This window comes from Mustela nivalis (assembly GCF_964662115.1).
Source record: "Mustela nivalis genome assembly, chromosome: 14".
Lineage (NCBI taxonomy): Eukaryota > Metazoa > Chordata > Mammalia > Carnivora > Mustelidae > Mustela > Mustela nivalis.
Window position 1 is genome coordinate 43874205 of NC_139033.1, and position 20442 is coordinate 43894646.

Here is a 20442-nt window from a genome sequence, read left to right on the forward strand (position 1 = left end):
TGATTGATGCAGTGAAATGTATGCAAATAATTGTTTACCTGTAAGACACCATTTTTCAAGAATAATGTTTGTAAATCTGCACATCGTATGAATTTTAACTGCACATGATAAATGCGATTAAGCTCTTAAGAAGTTTTTACTGCTTGTGCTTTGAGGAAATCATGCTATTTTAGAGGCTTTATTGCTTAAGATCTTACATGGCTAATTAGGTGTAGTTTTCTTGTTATACTCAAGGTTTCATTTGCTCAGCAACAAATTAGCACATTTTGAAGAGTTTTTATTAAATTCTGAAGTGGCACAAATGTGGGTTTTATCAGATTGGAAGCAGATTTCATTAACTGCAGAAAATCCTTTCCCACTCACAGTAAAGCCTCATTTCTGCTTCACGATGTTGGACATGAAGACACGAGGGGTGGCGAGTCTAGCTCTGGCTCTCCCTGGTGTTAGTGGGACAGGTCTGTGGCACGTGAAGTCTCAGAAACTGAACTTTTGCTTTTTTCTAAAGGAGAAACAAAAAGCAGACAGGTACTTTGGCACAGGCATTCTTCCTAAACTAGCAGCCGCGCTCCGGAAGGAATATCAGTACAATAGGAAAATGTAGTCCTGTTTGATAATGGACTTGGTAGTGGTCTTGGGAACATCTTTGGGTTAAGAGACCTCTGTTGACTTTTGGAATTGATTTGTGGACCAGGCTTTCTAGGTTTGCCTTCCCTTGATTTCTTTTAATACTATGGTTTGAATTACACTTGTCCTCCCTCATTGCTTTGTGTTTGGTGATGAGCAGGCTCCCTAGAAAGCCGGGCCTGCCGAGGTTTGTGCTCTGACTTGCCCTTGTTTCAGATGACGAGGCTGTACCAGGCTGGCGCACTCATGGTCTCTGAAGGCAACACAGCAATGGCTGCTTTCTTCCCGTGGAAAGGCTTTTCATAATCCATTAGTATTTTCTTTTTTTCCATCGTTAAACTGATACAAGTATATAAAAGCTAATATTTTCCAATATTTCAGGGTGGTTGAAGTTTTTTTTTAAGATTTTAAAATTTTATTTAAGAGTTTTATTTACTTGAGAGAGAGAGAGAGAGAGAGAGCATGAGCAGGGGAGAGGGACGGAGGCAGAGGGAGAACCAGACTCCCCACTAAGCAGGGAGCCCGATGTGGGGCTCGATCCCCGGACCTTGAGATCATGACCTGAGTTAAAGGCAGACGCTTAACCGACTGAGCCACCCAGATGCCACTGGTTGAAAATTTTGGGGGAAGAGATGATAGTATATGTTCATTAACTGCTTTCTTCAAAACAAAGGCAATACTTTGCACTCTTTTTTTTTATAAGGACAAACATAGATTCGTGTGTTATGTTTAGTTATTCTTGCAGTTATGTGTTATCAGAATAATGTCCAGTATGGTAATGTGGTGTCATTAGTACTAGGTGCCAAAGAACTTTTACACTTTACCTCTGCCCTACCTAGTTAGCAGGGTACCAGAAGGAAGTCCCTTAATTTTCCCAGCTTCCAGTTTCTTTGTCTACTGAATGAGAAGGTCAGGATGGATAATTGCTAAGATTATTTTCCATATAACTTTTGATGATTCTATGGCCTTTCCCCTTACCATTAAAAAACGTAATATTCAGAGTCTGGGGGAGGTAGTGGTGAAAAAAAATTAATATTAGTTAAGGACATGAAAATGGACTTATGGGGGCACCTGGGTGGCTCAGTCAGTTAAGCATCTGGCTTTGCTTAAGTGATGGTCCCAGAATCCTGGGATCCAGCCCTCTGTGTTTTGCTCTGTGCTCCCCCGCTTGTGTGCTTTCTCTCAAATAAATAAATAAAAATCTTAAAGAAAAAAAAAAGTAAAGAAAATGGATCTAGATTTTTAGTGTACTGTAGTCAAAAGACATTTTATATAGCTTCTTACACTTCATAAATCTATTCATATAAAGGTATGAGTAATGATACGAGTGATTATTCATTGTTTCATAATATGCGACTCAAAATTTTATAAAAAACAGCAAAAAGGTGTTCTCCTCCAAAGCACAGCTATGTATTATGGGGGAAAGAAAAAGAAAATATGGTCATGTAATTTCGAATTAAGTCACATTCCATGAAAGTTAATCAAGTTAATGAGGAAATTTAACTTCAGTTGTGTGATCACTTTTGAAGGTCTTTTGGTTGGTAGTTAAGAGTTTTCTTACTTTAATATTGGCTTGAGAAAAATATGATTTGGAAGCTCCTCACTGAAAAAAAACAACAACTCCAAAGCCAAATGTAAATTATAAACTTTTGGATTAAATTTATTTGCACTGGGATTGAGTTTTTTCTGGAAACTCAGTAGAAAGCGATCTTTACATAGCAGTATATGCCTGGTATCTGCTGCTTGAGTCATTCCCTTTGAAACAGAGCGCCTTATTTTGGAGACTTCCTAGTTTTGGATGGTGAAGTCTTGCTGGCACTGGGAGAGGAAGAGGAGCTTCCTCATGCAAGCTGAGTAGTGAACCACACGTCTGGACCCTTCCAGCAGTTAGGCAAGGCTTTCTCCAGTTTAGTCTCACTTTTTCAGATATATTTCTGGTTATTCTGCTATTTGTTTCCCAGACTCTAGCAAGAGCTCTGTTGCTCATTACATGCCTGGCGCCTCCCCCTTTCATGTCTTTCCTTGGATTCTCTCTTTCACTTAGAATCCTGCTTTCTCTTCTAACTTTATTCTGCCCATCCATCTATTAAGGGCCATCTCAAGTACCACCTTCCCCATGAAGACTTCCTCTTCTCTCCTAGCCAGGTGTGCTCTTCACCTGTGACATGTTTTCTTTGTTTGTTTGTTTGTTTGTTTAATATTTAATTAATTTATTTATTTGACAGAGAGATCACAAGTAGGCAGAGAGGCAGGCAAAGAGAGGAGAAAGCAGTCTCCTTGCTGAGCAGAGAGCCCGATTCGGGGCTCGATCCCAGGACCCTGGAATCATGACCTGAGCTAGAGGCAGAGGCTTTAAGCCACTGAGCCACCCAGGTGCCCCCGCTGTGGCATGCTTTTACTCTTCTTTGTGCCGTGGACTACAGTATACAGACCTCATTCTCCATAACTGGCCTGTACATACGATACAGCAAAAACCAAGATGTCTGTAACCCTTGAGAGTTTATAGAGCACTTTTCATGTATCTCACTTTATTCTCATAACAAGCTTGTCAAATACATGGTTTTACCTTTTTATAGTATGGTTGATGAAGAGATGTTCCTAGTTAAGATTTTTCTAAGATTCACCTAGGAAAGAGGTGTTGTTGGTTTGGAATTGAGCTCAGTTCCTTTGACTCTTAACCTTTGTTTTCCTGTCTTTTCTCGTCCTAACCTGAGTCCTGAGTGTGTCGGCTGGTGTTTGACTTAATGTGAGCGTGTTCACTGCTGTCTCCAGCACAGCACCTTACATCTGTGGCCTGTCAGTAAATACTTGCTGCACGTACTGAAATACTAAACGCTAGTAACTCGTCTACACTCCAGATAGAGTGAATTCAGTTTATAATAACACATCTGTCATTATTAAATGCCTTCTGTTTTCCAGTTACTTTAGTAGCTAACTTACATACATAATTTCATGTGCCCTTTATTTTTATTTTTTAACATTTTATTGTAGAAAATTTCAAAGATGGATAAAAGTGAGAGGTTGGGAGAATGACCATCTATCCATAACCCATCTTTAAGAATGAGCAACATTTTGCTGTTTTTTTTTTTTTTTCTCATTTATCTGTCTCATGATCTTTAAAAAAAAAATTATTTGGAAATAAATTCATGCATGTATAAAAGTTCCAAAAACAAAAGTATTACCAAAAATTACGCCTCTTTCCAGGTTGATTTAGTATTACCATTTCATCCTGTTAGTTCTGTGTTTGTATCCCTTCCCCCTTCCTCTTTCATTCTACACACACACACACACACACACACACACGCACACGGACCCCCCCTTTTTTTTTAACCGTTCGAGGGTAAGTTACATGCATCATGGCCCTTTATCTCTAAATACTTGAATGTGTTATTTCCTGAAAGGGGGCATCTCTTACACAACTACAGCACACTTATCAACTTGAGTAGATTAAATATTGAACTGCCCTTAAAAACAGATGCTTATTTCTTTGTCAGCAAAAATAAAGAAATGTAGAGTTCCTCTGCATTTTAAAATTTACTTTCTTAATACAGTATCACTTGTGTTGCACCAAAATTGAATTTTGACAATTAGGTGTTCTTGTAACTAGGCTGCTCTCAGTTTGTGTATCCCAGACTAGCCGTTCCAACATGCAGCACATCCCTGTTCCTTTCTGTTTATTATGGGTCCTGCAGCATTTGGTGAATGCTTCCATGATGTTTGAATAGAAGCTAGTAAATGAATGGAGGAATTATTAATGTATTTTAATGACCATGAGTTAGTTTTTTTTTTCCAGTTAATGAGAGTAATGAAAATTACTTGTATGGATTTTGTTCTTTTTAAAAAAAAAAAATGTTTTCAAATGTGTTAAGTGTGATTTATGTCATTCACTGAAAGTGGTGGTTAGACTCAATTATACATTAATATATTACTTTACCTGGGAGTACCTGTAATAGTAATACATGTCAACAAGCCTTTTCATAATTTTGCAGTACAAGAAAAAAATGATTTTCTTCCTCTTTATAGCTTTTTGGTTTAGATATATCTCTAAAATGCTGGCAAAATGGAAGAGGCACCAATTGATTCGTTGCTTCACTGTTTAGGAAAGCGTGCTACGGTTTTAATTAATGTGTTTTGGGGTTTTTTTGAAGATTTTATTTATTTGACAGAGAGAGAGAGACAAAGCGTAAGAGGGAACACAAGCACGGGGAGCGGGAGAGGGAGCAGCAGGCTTCCCGCTGAGCAGGTCTCTATCCCAGAACCCTGGGACCACGACCTGAGCCAAATAGGTAGACACTTAACAGCTGAGCCACCCAGGCGCCCCAAGGGTGGTGTTTTTTAATGAATTGTAGAATTCGAAGGTTAGGAGAAACGAGGATAAAGGTCTTGCAGTGCCTTCCAAACATCAGCGATCAACCTGACATGCTTCTAAAAAAATGCGCATGCATGTACTCACACCTTGGAATTTCTGAATCATTACACCTGTGCTTAGGCCGGGTCATATCCATTTTCAGAAAGCTTTCTGGATGATTCTGATGTAGCCGGTCCATTTTAGCACCACTCACGTGGTCCAGGTCCCTTCCCCGTGCTTGGATCGGTTTTGCTGCGGGCCCAGCATTGCAGACCATTGAGCCAGTGCTGTTACGTGCTGAGCAACAGGTTGTGAGCAGCTCCGATGGTTTCCGCTGACTTCCTCCTCTTTTATTATCTTGGTTTTTCTTTCTGTTGCTCTTGTCATTGTTTTCTGTTGCTCTATCAGTTTACTTAGCTTTTCCTGAAGTCTAACCATCACTGCAATACTCCAGTGCAGACTGGAGTGGATTCTGGACACTGCATTTTTAAAAAAATTAATCTATACCAAAATCTCACTTAACTCTTTTGGCAGGTAATATTCAGTTTTTAATGAATTTTTGTTAGCCTCATCATCTTCCTCTTTGCTATGCCTGTAGTTTTATGTCCTGTCTAACCCCCTTAACATTTTATACACAGAACATTCAGTGTATCTCAAATATCATTTTGTTAGGTGTGCTATGGTCCATAATTTCAGCCAAAGATAAGATTTGCACTTGTTTTCAGCTCTGGATCATCATTAAACACAGTTTTCGGGCTTCTTCCTTCTTTCAGGGTTATGTCCTTGTCACCATATTGCGGCCGCAGGGACGCATTATGATTCCTTTATGGAAAGCAGGCCATTTCTGTAGGTGGCACATGTAAAATAACAAAGGAAATTAAGGTATCTAGGGATTTTGTGACTTTTCTGTAGAGACTGGATTTCATTTCCTGGAATCCCAGGGAGGATTAGCGGTGAGGGCAGTAGCCGGTTTTTCCTAGGCAGCAGGCAGTAGAGTTCATGAGGGTTCCCGCAGAACCTGACTTGTAGGACTTACCCACAAGGATCTTCATGAGGCTGGAGCTCGTAGCCCCCCAGTGGCAGGAGTTGCTGGCCCGGCCTCTTGTGAGTTTACACCAGGGCCCTTGGATTACAGCACAAGCATCTCTCAGTGGACTTCTGTGGCATTCCTGGAAGTCCTTGTGGGTAAGGGGAGATTTTCAGAGCTTGATATTGAGACTCCGATGATTTGGGATGGAGTCCCAGCTTAGCATGGATCCTAGACAAATTCTTTAACTCTTTGAATCTCATTATCCTACTTTCTAAAGCTGATAAATAAGACTTTTTTTTCCTACCACGTTATTTTGAAGAATAAATGAGGTGTTGTGTATGAAATCACTTCTAAAATGATACACCATTTTTCCTCATGTAAATAACTTTTTCTTTAACCTACATTGGAGCTCTGTTGCTCCTTGTTAAAATCAAAATAATTTAGATGAAATGAGTGGTCAGAAAATCTCTGAAAAACTTATGTAAGACAGTTTAAAAATTTAAGAGAATATCTTTTTGGTCTGTTCATACTTTAAAATTTATGTAAAAAACGTTTTGAAACACCAGCCATGTTTTTGCTCTTTCTCCAACTGGCTTGTCATTTTATGTGGTGCAGAATTTGGCCAGTGACAGTCAGAAAGGAAAATTTGATTGTTAAATAGATACTGCCCACAAGGGATTTCTCCTTGCTTCCTAAATGAACTTGCCTTGACAACCATTGCTATGGGATCATTTCTTATTCACTAATTTAACTGAAAGGATTATATTTTCTTTTTGATAGTTTGAATATAAAATTAGCCAAAGATTTTAATACAGAAAGACTTGATGCTGACCTAACCTGAATTCTAATAAATATTTCAAACGTTCACTTAATCAAAGATACCAGTACTATTGGTAGTCTTAGTTATAGTTTATAAAGCAGTTGATACTTAATTCTTTACTCTGTAAGAGTATCCCCCGTGACATCATTAAACGTCTTTTGCAAAGCAAATGACTGAAGACCCTTACCCCTCTGATTTGTGATGTGATGGAGCCAGCTGTGTGGTGGTAACAAATATATCACCTTACTTTAACAAAATACCATAGCCTAGATGGTTTGAACAACAGGTATTTATTTCTTTCAGTACCAGAGGCTGGAAAGATCAAGGTGCTGGCGGATTTAATTTTTGGTGAGGGCTTCAACCTGGCTTGCAGATGGTCAAGCTATATTTTCACAGGGTGGAGAAAGAAAGCTCTAGTGTCTCTTCCTTTTGTTGTAAGGCCATTAATCCCAACATGGGGGCTCTTCCCTCATGACCTCCTATAGACCTAATCACCTCCCAAAGGCCTCATCTTCTGTTACCATCATATTGGGGGTTAGGGCTTTGATATATGAATTTTACAGGGACACATTCAGTTCATAATAGTACTAAGTAGGTCATGCTGGAACTCCCCTTGCTGAAATCCTGTGTGGGAGGCCACTGGTCTCCTGTAGGTTGATAGCTAAGACATCTTTCAGTGCCAGTCATTCTTTGTTTTAAACCACAATCCTGCTTATGGTATGGCCAAAGCAGGTCACTTACAGCCCATCCCAACCTCGCAAATGTGTTAGGGGTGTGTGTAAAGGGCATTTCAGGATGTTTAAGGAGCCCTTCCAAAAGTAATTCTGTGATTGAAACAGATTCTTTTTGGGTGCTTGACTGGCTCAGTAGAGCATGTGGGTTGATCTTGGAGTTGTAAATCTTGGTGCTGTAAATTCAAGCCCCATGTTGGGTGTAGAGATTACTTAAAATTAAAATCTAACAACAACCAGAAACAGATTATTTTCTTTTCTGATTTTGGAGGCTACCATTTACATTGACCTTTGGAGGGACTGGCTCTAGATTTTGGTAACTGGAATTATGGAAGAGGAGCAAGTGTGAGACTGGCTATTGGTATCAGGCAGACCTAGAACTGAATGCCAGCCCTGCAGTCTTTCAGCTAGGTGTTTTTGGGCTACTAACTTCTTAGTGATTCGGATTAGTCATGGTAAATGAGGATAATGCCTTCCTTTGTAGGATACTGAGGTGATCAAATGAGCAAGTGTAGAAAGAGCCAGGCACCTGGGAGGAACACAAAAATGGTCACTACTAGATAACGAATATTACTTAGTAATACTTAAAAGATAACTTTTGTTTAAAAAATTGTTTTGGGAAAAGCCTATGATTTTATAGTGATTTAGAAGTTTACTCAGATTTCTAATTCAAATAAATTATGAAAATCTGCTATTTGGGTTTTTTTTTTTTTTAAGATTTTATTTATTTATTTGACAGAGAGAAATCACAAGTAGATGGAGAGGCAGGCAGAGAGAGAAAGAGGGAAGCAGGCTCCCTTCTGAGCAGAAAGCCTGATGCAGGCCTCGATCCCAGGACCCTGAGATCATGACCTGAGCCGAAGGCAGTGGCTTAACCCACTGAGCCACCCAGGCGCCCTGCTATTTGGGTTTTAATAGAGTCTTCAGATAGTCACTAAAAGAATTATTGATAATGTTGAATACTTAATATTGTGAGTTAGAAAAATGTAACATTTATTTAGTTTTTCTTTTGATGCTATCCTTCTTTGACCTTGTCTTTTCTTATATTTTCAAGTTTTTTAATTGCCCTGGGTGCCTAAAAAAAAGAGTAAAAGCAAGAAAGGGTTGACCTTGAAATTTCTTGTGTTTTTTTCTTTTTAAGACAAAGCTGTAATGTGATTATAACTGAGTATTTAGTGTTTTAAAGAGCCAACCCTAATTAAATGTGTTCTGCCAGACTGCGCTTTCCATCACAAGTACTGAGGTTTTACACAATAACTTCTGATATATGGCTTTTCCATTTGCATGAGCCATCAAAAATGTTTTTTTTTCCCTTTGCTTGCAGTGGTGGGTGTCCCAGCCAAATTATAAGGCCAAAGTCCTGATTATTTGTTTAGGCAAATGCTGTAGTAGAGAAATCAATAAAGTAGAATTTGAAGATTGAAACTCTCTCTCCCTGTTACTTTTATTGAGAACGTTATTGAATTCATTACGAAAGGTATGCTGTGTGGTAGTTGTAACTTATTTTATGTGATGGTTATTTTTCTGTTCAGTTTTGGCTTTTTCTGGGCTGACTCACTGAGAGAAAGAAAAACTACAGTAAGAGAAAAAGTATGTGGCACTCAGAAAGAGGCATAGTTGTGAAAACATTTCTAATTAAAGCACTTTGAACTTTGAGAAGAAGAAAGTGCTTTATAAACAGTAATTATATTCTCAGTTCATTTTTACTTGGAATGATTTGGTAGATTTTATATACCAAGCGAAAGAATGGCTTTTCCCTCCTCCTTTATTTTCAGGACTGAACTAATTTTGTGACCTATGAAATAGAGTTAATTTCATTGTGGTGGTTCCTTGGATAGATTCGATTCCTTGCAGGGATACACGGATCATTTAGATTAGTATCTGCGACCCAGAACGCCTGGATTTAGTTGGAGAGTAGTAACATAAGCTATTTCACTTTTAATTATTCTCTGAAAAAAGTATTTCAGATTTTAGACTTTAAAAAAGCTGTTTACTAAATGATATCCATTGGAAGTAATACAGTGTCAAAACAACAGTTTTGACTTCTTTTATCCTCATAATTTGCTGACAACCACTCCCCAGGCAGTTTCCAGAAATGGCTTTGAAAGTCAATGTGCCAGCCCTCTATGCTCATTTCCTTCTCAACAGATTGGAAGGGAAGATTGAGGCCTCTTTCATGCTACACATGGTTGGGAAATAAATTCATTCATATTCACCAGGAAAATTATAGAATAAAGCAGTCAATTTCAGATGAAATCCTAAGAATAAATTTCTAAGGCTTGCTAGATGGGTTGTTTATTAGGCACTGATTTAATCTGTTTTTAAGACTTCTGTGACATAATTTACTGTATTGTGGAATTTTAAAATAGTAAGGAATTAAAAATAAGAACATTAAAATTGGGGAATTCTAATTTTTATTTGAATCTTATTTGAAAAACGAAGCAATTAAAATGGATTTGCTTTAAAACTGCATAATTTTATCAACAGTCAAGTAAGTGAGCTTTTATTAAACAGCCCCTTTAATTTGTATTAATTTCAACATGGTTGTTGGAGCAAATGCAAAGGCTGATCTAGGGGCGCCTGGACGGCTCAGTTGTTAAGCAGATGCCTTTGGCTCAGGTCATGATCCCAGGATCCTGGGATCTGCTTGGCAGGGAGCCTGCTTCTCCTTCTCCTTCCCCCTCTGCTGCTCCCCACTTGTGTTCTTTCATTCTGTCAAATAAACAAATAAAATCTTACAAAAAAAAAAAAAAAGGCTGATCTATTTAAGATTACATGCTGACAGAATTTGTGAATGGTAGTAAAAGACTCCTAAATTATAGCTGATACAGTTTTGAGACCACCTTTTACATGAACAAATAATATTTTAAAGTTCAGTGTTAGGAGTTATTCAAAGACTCCCTTTTAAAATGTTTCTGCAGGGGTCCTGGGTGGCTCAGTGGGTTAAGCCTCTTCCTTCGGCTCAGGTCATGATCTCAGGGTCCTAGGATCGAACCCCGCATTGGGCTGTCTTCTCAGCAGAGAGCCTGCTTCCCCCTATTTCTCTGCCTGCCTCTCTGCCTATTTGTGATCTCTGACTGTCAAATAAATAAGTAAAATCTTTTAAGAAATAAATAAAAATAAAAGAATAAAATGTTTCTGCAGCTTACTTTGAAATCCATTAATAAGAGACACTTGACTGGCTCAGTCTATTGGATGTCTGCCTTCAACTCGGTGTTAAGCCTGGGGTCCTGGGATCAAGCTGTGTTGAGCTTTCTGCCTGGGGTCCTGGGATCAAGCTGTGTGTTGAGCTTTCTGCTCAGCGGGGTGTCTGCTTCTCCCTCTCCCTCTGCCTGTTGTTCCCTCTGCTTATACTCTCTGTCAATTAAACAAATGGAATCTTAAAAAAAAAAAAAAAAAGAAAAATGCATTAATAAACTAAGCTACATTGATGGATGAATGTAGGGATGCATGGGTGGTTAGGGATATTATTACAAGTGTAACAAAATGTTCATGTGAAATCTAGGTGGTGAGTCTTATTCACTGTGTAATTCTACCAGTTTTCCGTATGTCTAACAGTTTTCATAATAAAATGTTGGGGAAAGAATAGAATCACTAGGAGGAAGAATTAGTGTTGTACATTTCAGCTTTATCTTCACTCTTGAGCCCTCCAGAATTGCTAGGAAGATTCTGAATAATCTGGACTAGACCACCAGACCTGGATTCAAACCCTTACTATGAGTAAACTAATTACTAATCTCGTGAAAGTTATGTATCTCTCGGGGCGCCTGGGTGGCTCAGTGGGTTAAGCCGCTGCCTTCGGCTCAGGTCATGATCTCAGGGTCCTGGGATCGAGTCCTGCATCGGGCTCTCTGCTCGGCAGGGAGCCTGCTTCCCTCTCTCTCTCTCTGCCTGCCTCTCCATCTACTTGTGATTTCTCTCTGTCAAATAAATAAATAAAATCTTAAAAAAAAAAAAGTTATGTATCTCTCTAAGCCTTTCCCTATTCATAAAAATGAAATGATGATTCCTTGCAGAATTCTAGTAAGCATCTCCTCATTTTTCTCCTCTTGTACTTGTTTATAGTCTTTGTAAGCCAGATCCTGGTCCTAGAAGGCTCACTGAATCCTGTTGAATGAATGATGGGGAGTGAGAGGGAGGTACCTTTCGCTGTGGTGCCTGGGAGTCTCTAGACTCACTTTTGTGAGCAGTAGGGGTCCTGTACTTGGCAGAGACCAGGCAAAAGAAAGGGAGGGAGAGAAGCAGCTAGCTGTCCTTCCCAGTGAGATAGCAGTGGGGAGAGGAAGATGTGAGCTGGAAACCAGACCCTGCCTCCTACCAGCTGTGTCACTTTGATTAAGTTACTTAACTTCACTGAAACCTAATTTTTCCTCGTTTTCAGAACGGAACTTAGACTATCTTCACCCTATGGGCTTTTGTTACATTTAAATAACGTATATATGACAAGTAGTGAATAAGTGCCTAGAACATGCTAAATGCTAAACGTACCGATTACTGTTTATCTTCCTCATCTTTTCTCCCCTGTCACCTGTGTCCATTTCTCTAGTTTTCTAAACACCTTATGTACTTTTGTCTTACTTTTGTTTTCTAAACACCTTATGTACTGTTTCCTCAGCCTTTCTGCTTAAAAATTAAGGTAATTCCCCCCCCCCCCCGCCTTGAAGATTAAAAAGGATGATGAACACATTTAGTAGGCATCCTCTTTAATATCCTTAACCATAACTTTGTCCAGTTGGAAGCCTTGCTGGCTCTCGGTACCATTTTGGGGGCCATTTGGTGCAGAAGCAAGCCAAGTTGAGATAATTTTGCAGTTGACAATTTCACAAGTTGCTGAATTACATTATTTTCATAGTCTGATGTATTATACTTTCATAGTCCTGATGATATGGATTGAGGGTAAATGTGGGAACATTTTAAATTTGTCTTTTTAGAACTCTTTCTAATAATACTTCCTCTGTCTTTCTAATGTTAATCAATTCTTAACCCCCAGTTTATCTTAGAAAGTAAAGAGAGACTGACAGATACCAGCTTTAAGAGAGGAAGTCTTTTCAATAGTAATTATTCTAAAGTACATAACTCTCCAGGAATATTTCTAAAAGCAAAAATAATTTTGCCTATGTACATATTTGTACTGCTCACGAGATGGTGCTGTTTGAGTAAATAACAATTTGTGGGTTTTTCTATTGTTTACTTTTCAAGATAATTTCTAGACTATCCCACTTTGCTCCGCTACCCCTGGAGCCTTCCTTCCCAAGCGGGAAGGCATTGGAACCATGGTTGTATCTGCTAGCCATCCCACCAGAAGCAGAAAGAAAATGGCTTCCCTATTCTTTTCCCCTTCCCGTCTCCTGCCAGTGTCTCCCATTGTCTGCTCTTATCTGAAGACAGCAGGCAAAGGAGTTGGGAAAATAGGAGCTTGCAGGTTTTGGCCCCCTACACTATGCATCAGTGGGGGAAACGGGAGCCAATAGACAGTAAGTGGCTACGAGTGTGATCCTTATTTTACAAAGATCATTTAATTCTCCCAAAGTCACACAGCCAGTAGGTGGTAAGACTGGGCTTTAAAATTATGTGTGGCTTCAAAGCCAATGATGTTTTCATGATACCATCTATCTTTGTCCATACTGTATGCTGTTTGTGTGTAAGCTAGCTATATATGACCGTGAGTGTGTGTTTATAAAAAATCTTGAAAACATTACTGCACAAAGAGCATTAGAATAATGAATTTTTAAAGAGCTAGGCTATAATTCTATCACTGTGTAACAAATCAGCAGTTTCCATTTTTTTTTCATTCTTTTTCAGTCCTTATTCCACTGTATATGTATATATTTGCATATAATAAATGTTAAGTAGGAGACACCAAAGATGTGCAAATAATACCAAGTTTTATTTCATCATTAGGGTACATTATGAAAGTAAAAGAACATTACTATATACTTGAGAAGTTTGGTTCCTAATGAGGAAAAGGTACAATTTAAATCCAAGCAGTTACTTATGTTAGTTTTGTTCCTGGCTTGGTCAAATCAGGAAGCAGTCAGATTCTTGTCACATTACAGCCAAAGTTATACCTCCTCCTCTTACTGTATGATTAGTAGCACGAACCTTGAGGCATCTTATTGCTTGTGTCATTTGTTTTTTAAGGATCTCTAGGGGCTCCTGGGTGGTTTAGTCACTTAAGCACCGGCTTTTGATTTCTGCTCAGGTTGTGATCTCAAGTTCCTGGGACCGAGCCCCTCATTTGGCTCCATGCTCAGTGAGGAGTCTGCTTGAGATTCTCTCTCCCAATCTCCCACTACATTACCACCCCACATGCATGCGCGCACGCTCTCTCAAATAAATAAATCTTTTTTTTTTTTTTTTTAATTTTTTAAGGTGTCTTGGTAAGTCTGCCAGTTCTCATGTTCATAAAACCCAGTGGTTTATCTGGACACACTTTCCCCTGAGCTAAGTTATGGGAAGGGCTCAAAAAGGCAGGGTATGTCTGACAAACTAGCTGTTCCCTCATCTCAAGTAGAAGGGGCATGTTTAGGGGACATAGCAAAGGATTTATTCAGATATGGTTTGAAACTGACTGCTAGTCTGTCACCTCCTTCATTTTAGCTGACTACATGAATGCCAATAATAGATCACATTTCTTAGAACCTTTTGCAACCATGTATGGTATGCATTGTGACTAAGGGAATATAAGCAGAGGTGATACAGGCAAACTTGAGGAGAGTTCTTAAGGAGAGTTCTTAAGGAGAATGTGTGTACTTATCTCTGTCCTGTTGACTTGAATGAAAATATGATGGCTGGAGCTGGTTTAGCCATATTGGACCATGAGTAAACTTTGGAATGCAGGCCATACATAGTGGAACAACAAGAAAATATCATGGCTTTTGACCATCATAGAGCAAAATGCAAGCTCTGCTGCACCTACTTTTATTATTTTTATTATATTTATTTTATTTTTATTAGTTTTACTGAAGTCATTGTTACACAGGTCTGTTACTTGTGACTTAGCCTTATCCTAATTTACACTTGGGTTATAATATATAGTGAATAAAAACAAGGCAGTAGCATAATAAACTAGCTTTCTAGGATAGGTTATTTGTAGGCATTATCATCAGAACATAGTGACCAGAAAACAGTGGTATGAGCTAGAACCTTGCATCTTTCCTTCTGTGCAAACCACTTTTGGGGCCCATTCCCCCAGCATTTTTGCTATACTCTTCACAAACTATAATGTTTTCTTTTAAAACTTTTTGAGGTGGGGGAGGGGCAGAGATGGAGAGAGAAAGAGAGAGTAAATCCTAAGCAGACTCCATACCCAGCATGGAGCCTGACATGGAGCCTGAGATCATGACCTAAGCTGAAACCAAGAGTCATAGGCTTAACCGACTGAGCCACTTAGGCACCCCACTAATGACAGCATTTATGTTAAGAGTTAAGAAAGAACAGGGGCCCCTGGGTGGCTCAGTGGGTTAAGCCTTTGACTCTTGGTTTCAGCTCAGGTCATGGTCTCAGGGTCCTGGGATCAAGCCCCGAGTCGGGCTCTCTGCTCAGCGGGGAGCCTGCTCCAGCCCCCCCGCCCCCGCCTGCCTCTGTGCCTAATTGTGATCTCTGTCCATCAAATAAATAAATCCTTAAAAAAAAAAAGAGTTAAGAAAGAACGAAACAAAAACAGTTACAGGAAGAATGTTTTTTGTTGTTAAACAGATTTGAATTCTGCCAATCATAGTAATTCATGCATTGTTGAGAAAGCCATAAGAGCTATTACCAGTGCTTTTTAAATCTAGTTGTAATAGCTGAGGCAAAGGCGTGTGCAACCTTAAGGACATAGGAGTTTGTCAGAAGCCACTTGGCATACACTCAGGTTTTATATTTTATCTTATGAGTGAATGCATGTTAAGTTATGCTTCAGTGACCACATCCATGTTTGTTTCACTTCTATGAAGATGCAATTCTATGCCAGTTCGTTGACTTAATTAACTTCCTTGAAATCTTTATGTAAAGTCAGTAGTTCAAGAGAAAATACCATGTCTGTTTTCTGGCCTCACTTATTCTTAGCACATCGTGGTCCATCTCCAAGGGTTCATGTAGCCCAGTTGGAGAAGTAGCAGATATGTGATTAGAGCCTCATGGCATTTTCTTCCCACACTGGGTTTTTCTTTCTGCCCTGAGCAGTGTGGGCAGAGCTTAGGGTTCACTGGAAATCTGTGGTGATGGACTTAGAGCCACTGGAACGGTTGTATGTTGCTCTTCAGCAACATATATCTGCTCTGGGACACGGTGTTGGTGGAAAGTTGGGTTTCATCAAGGTTGGTATTTGGCTAGGTGAATATGATGAGGAAGAGAGAAGTGGGGGAGTTGGGAAGGAGACTACAGGGGGGCAGGGGAGTGATCCTGGAGCCATCTGTAGAATCTTAGCTGGGTGAGGAGGGAAGCAAGGACGTGGGGGTGGTGATAGACATGATAAGGTTAAAAGTCGTGTGAGTCTGGTGCTAGAGGAGGTGACTGGAAAGCTGGGAGGTGGTGGCCAGGGAGTGGAATGCATGGGTTCAGAGTTGTAGTAGTGGCGCCATTATTAGTAAAGAGAACACGTGGCAGGGTGCAGCCATGGGAATGGCTAGTTGAGGTAGCATAGAGGAAGTGAATAAGCAGATCAGGGCCTAAGAGGCATATTATTGGATGACTTAAAATGAGGACCGGAGTAGCGTTGAGGGAGAGATAGGAAGTCAGGTGCTCAAGTTACTAGAAAATGAGCAGAAGGAGCAGTGATGTCTGTAGATGATGGTAGCAAGGCTTGATGGGGTGTTGGAAGGTCACTGGACTGTCTGGAGAGAGGTGGTTGAAAACAGTAACGGGAGACTCATCTCTGTGGCACGTGGTCTATAGAGAGAGAAAAAGCAAGTCACCACTTGCTACGTCCTCTGAGAAAGAGCTGTCCTAGCTGTGTGAAGCAGCTTCAGAGCTCTTTGCGGATGGAGGTAAACAAGGATGTAGGACATAATGCGGTTAGTCCTGATGCTCTCTTAGAGGAAGATGAGTAATCAGTTCTACATACAGCTTTGGACAGTTTGTCCTCGAGAGGCTTTTGGCCTCATGGCCCAGGAGAGAAGCGTCTCATCTGAGGGACTCCGAGCCTCCCTTCACAGCCTGCTACCTGGTTGCATCCCAGCAGGGGACGAGTTTCTGGTTGGTAGAGTGTGGTCTTGCCAGTCATGTATCACTGTGGGCTCACCAGAGAATCCACAACCTCTTACTTGACCGTTTTGAAGCTGATTTAACAAATGTATAATTTAAAAAGCTTGAAGTGCATCATTTAAGACTGTGACCAATTCAAAACAAAAGGGGTAGTGCCAGAATCCCAAACTCCTGTTGTGCGGGGGTGTGTGTGTGTGTGTTCAGGCGTGCGCCTGAGGGGCATGGGTGTGTGCGTGCAGGCGTGCACCTGAGGGGCATGGGTGTGTGCGTGCAGGCGTGCGCGTGAGGAACGTGGGTGTGTGCGTGCAGGCGTGCGTGTGAGGAACATGGCTGTGTGCGTGCTGGCGTGTGCGTGAGGAACGTGGGTGTGTGCATGCGGGCGTGGCGCGTGAGGAGCTTTGTAGCACGGACAAACGTTGCGTAGCAGGCAGGCTGTGATAGGAGGCTGACTTAGGATTTCCTCAAGCTCTAGTCATTCTTTTTTCCAGTTTATGAAAACCAAATACAGTATCCCATGACTGATTTAGTGGTTAATAATAGGTCAGACTCCATCATAGGTAAACCTGAAAATGAATCTTGTATAATGGTCATTCTTCTGCGTGAACATCAGAAAGGACTTGAATCCTTGGCATGCTTGGGGCCCTTCGGAGTCGGGCAGCGGAGCGAGCATTCCCGGAGAAGCACTGTCCTCCGGGCTCCTTGCAGCCCGTCTTCTTTCCAGCCTTACCTCGCTCCACGCCTCCAGCCAAAGCTCTGGGTATGCAGAGGGGTCGTGCTTGACCAGCTTTGTGTGATACCGTCCATGCACTGAAAATGCCTCTGTCCCCTCTGCCTGCAGCTCTGTTGCTCACCTGTGCACACCAGCTCACAGGCAAGAAAGCAGCTCACAGGCTGCTTTGGAACGCTTTCCTGGGGATGCTCCTGGAGAGCAAGATCTTTTTTCCCCATGTGACTTCATAACACTCTAAGTCCATCATCTTACAAGGACACCCCTGCCTGTCTCCTGTCTTCGGGTGGTGGGCATTCCTGAACGTAGTGCTGCGACAGTGTATTCATTGAAGAATCTGAGCGCGCTTGTCAAAGAGATAATTTAGGAGATGTTTACTCACCATAAGAAAGGGGCAAAGTGCCCAGGAGAGATGGTTCCTTAGGGGGAAGTCAAAAAAATGCAGATGCATTACCAACATGGACAGAAGGTAGGAGAACCAAAAAGGCATTCCATGCAAAACCAACAATATGCAGCGTCCTGTGGATGGGGTTGAAAAGTCGAGAAGTCTGGCTAGATAATTTGGGACTGGGCTCATTTGTGCACCATAGAATGATGCTCCTCGTAGCAAATCCATTGAATTTAGGCCTGTCCTATCCCAAGTGCTTAAGAGCTGATCTCTGGTGAGGTTTCAACTAGTAATTCACAACTAACGCCAGAGGCTGCCTTTAGTGTTTTGGAGCCAGAAAGGCAGTGAGGGTACTGGGTGAGACTATCTGCCTTAGACTCAGAGCAACAGGGTGCAGATCTGCTTAGCTCTGTGACATGAGTAAATAACTTAGCGTTGAGTTTAATTCATCTGTAAAATTGGGCGAATTAATGGTAGTAATGCTTGGTGAGGTTTTAACATAATTAGTATAGGTCATCATTGAATGGCAGAAGCTGCTCTTTTTCTTCCTTCTTAGTTTCCTTCTCTTCGCTCATGCCCCTTCCCCTTAGCAGTCCCAGGAGCATGGTGGCCTTTGCACATCATTGATCATCCCATCCGCATAACCTCCTCTAGCAGCCCCCGATGTAAGCGAATTGTTATACCAACGTATCATGTATAAGACATCTGCAAAATTGATGTTTTCTGAAAAACACGATTCAGTACAAACTTTAAGTATATAAAATTATGATTAGCATTATAGAAAACCTTTTTTGATATTATTATTATTATTAACAGTTATCTGGATGAGTATTTAAAAGTCTTGCTAATCACGATGGCTTCATAGTTTCATCATTTAATATCCCAAAGAACATACATATTTACAGCTATGTTCAGTGTTAATAATGGTGGTTATAACTGTATTTCAGAGTCATTTTTCTTCAGAGATCTGATGAGTATTGTCTTTGTTTTTATTTTCCAAAATGCGTCTCACAGGGCCCACACAGGTAGCAGAAGGTTACCTCTGCTGTCTTTTGTGGTGGTGTTTGCTTACAACTTGAATGTTTGCTATATATTCTATGTGTGATTTCTTTGCCAGAAAGTTTAAAATGGTTTTATGACTCCATTATTTTTAAAATAGATGTTTATGAGAGTCAGTTTAGTTAAGCCTAGTTAATTAAGCCTAACCCACGGAACGTGTCTTTATGCTGCAAGAGAAGGAAGGAGTGAGTTGCCTGTGTTACCCCTGTTGCAAGGAGGACCCCCATTTTTGTTCACAGTTCCTGGGTTACTGGCATGCTAGACACGTGACTTCCTGACAGATGGGTTGAGTGTGGGTACTGATGTCAGTCTGGATAACGTGTGCTGCTAAAGCTTAGTATCTTCATATTTCTTAGGGGAAACACAGGGTACTACTATTTTTCCCCCCTCACTCACTTTGCAGACTACTGCTGTCAGTGTGTGTATTAATGGCATGTTGAATTATATTGAATGCCTTGGGGGTGTTGTTTCAATTTCATGAGAACTTTCGGACCATTTGATCTACAGTGCTCACTCTGGAGGTTGCATATCTCAGATTTACCACCTGTAACTCCCATTTTGCCAAACACTTACATCATGGGAACTTTCTGGATTCATGAATTTGGAATCCTCTTTTTCAAATAGTTGTGGATGGATGTCCTCTCATTTTATTTTATTTTTAAAAGATTGTATTTGGGGCGCCTGGGTGGCTCAGTGGGTTAAGCCGCTGCCTTCGGCTCAGGTCATGATCTCAGGGTCCTGGGATCGAGTCCCGCATCGGGCTCTCTGCTCAGCAGGGAGCCTGCTTCCCCCTCTCTCTGCCTGCCTCTCCATCTACTTGTGATTTCTCTCTGTCAAATAAATTAAAAAAAAATAAAAAATAAAGATTTTATTTATTTATTTGACAGAGATCACAAGTAGGCAAAGAGTCAGGCAGAGAGAAAGAGGGGGAAGCAGGCTCCCTGCCGAGTAGAGAACCCGACGCGGGACCCGATCCCAGGACTCCGGGATCATGACCTAACCCAAAGGCAGAGGCCCTAACCCATTGAGCCAGCCAGGCACCCCTGTCCTCTCATTTTAAAGATTCTAGTTTCCCAGTGTCTCCTAAGTTCCCATCCTGCTCTTTAATGGTAGATATCTTTAAAGCATTTAAAAATTGTTTTTAAGTTGAAGTGATCAGAGTTTTGAGAAGAAATTCTTTTCATCTTTTCTGGAATGTCGTTTTTCAACCAGGAAGTAGCAGTTACAGATTCTTGGTTTATAATCCCCAGAAAAGTAACACCTGGAGACCTACATGGAAAAAAATGTCGGCTCCTGAAGTTAGGACTAAGTCTGTGCTGTATACGATACACCTGTACTGCATCGTTCATGGACAGTCATTTGATTCATATTTACGCCTTCGCCAGTGGATGTTGAATGCTAAGATAGGCAGTCAGTCTAAGCTTTTACTGGGTAGAAACTTATTTGTAGATTCCAAATTGATTCTCTTTGGTTATTAATATTGTGTTTAAATTTATTCTCTGTGTTTTTGAGTATTAATGATAGTGCTA

The 20442-nt window shown here is 40.6% G+C and overlaps 1 protein-coding gene across 2 annotated transcripts in view; it reads left to right on the forward strand.

The window, feature by feature from the left end:
- DYM (dymeclin) overlaps nucleotides 1-20442 on the forward strand; it is a 332115-nt gene that overhangs the window by 95490 nt on the left and 216183 nt on the right. The gene's annotated exons all lie outside the window — the stretch shown is intronic.